Raw genomic sequence first — 1182 nt, 5'->3', positions numbered from 1 at the left:
GTTCTACTGAAGAAACAAAGTCACCTACATCTTGGATGCCCAGGGGGTAAGCAGATAAACATCAAATTTAAATTTTTGGATGAACTATCCCTTTAAATTTCAGGACCTAAAAATGCAAGCCCTGGAAACACTGTTAATGCAATGCATTATTTTTTCAGTTAGTGCTATTCAACTGCTTTTTTGTTTCAAAGACATATGGCATTATTTTTTCTTCCATAAAAATAGCCGAATAATATTTTTCATATTTGATACAATCACACCGGTGTTAGATCATTACAGCATCAGCTGCTAAATTCAAATCTGCGTTCGTACAGCGCTGCATTATAACCAATCACACACCATTCTGTTGAGCTTATGAATGCAATGGCCAATCAGAGACGTGCAGATGAGTCATCGCTGAAACGGTGTTTTGGTCTTTTGTTCACTTGCTCACTGACTAAATTATCTGGTGAATTCTATCATCAGAAACAACAAAGTGCAGATGTGCGTATGAATGTACATAAGATATTAATTTCACAGTATAAACAGCTTCAGTGATTTTAATGGGGTTGTGCTGTTCTGTTGTAAATAAATCGTAACCAATGATTCCTAATTGCATCTACTTCCGGAAGGCCAATAAAGTGCTTTTGCTTTCGCACTGAATCACACTGCATCAACACTACTGCTGTTCCTGAAACCACGCCTTCTTTCTTTGCGTGCACATTTGGGCGGCGTAAGCCCCATCAGAACTGGGTTGCGGGTGCAGGGGGACGGGACTAATGACAGATGATTGCAAGGTAAGTAGTGTAGCCTATCTGGAGTGCATATAAATATGAATATTAAGTTTGATATGTTTCATACGTTGTATATCCATAACTACTTTCGGAGTTCTGATAATGTGTGTGCTACCCGCTCAGTGCTACCTCCAGTAGTCAAGTCTGTTTATTCGTCATATACATCTTCAGATCGAGGTTTTTTAACTTATTAGAGGTACAGAACGCCACACAGCAACTTTTCGGCATTGCACCAAGCAAAAATCAATCGAAATCATCACAAAAAGTAAAGATCAAGCGCCTAACAGATAACTATCAAAATATAAATGATTCAAGTATAAACAATGTGAATATAGCCATTTATGTATGAAATTATTCTACTATTATAATCATGCAGTTCTCTCAGGTTTTATTGTCTCTGAAAATAAAA

This window comes from Sinocyclocheilus anshuiensis, unplaced genomic scaffold (assembly GCF_001515605.1).
Source record: "Sinocyclocheilus anshuiensis isolate Anshui unplaced genomic scaffold, SAMN03320099.WGS_v1.1 scaffold2242, whole genome shotgun sequence".
Classification (NCBI taxonomy): Eukaryota; Metazoa; Chordata; class Actinopteri; order Cypriniformes; family Cyprinidae; genus Sinocyclocheilus; species Sinocyclocheilus anshuiensis.
Note: the sequence above shows the minus strand (reverse complement) of the source record.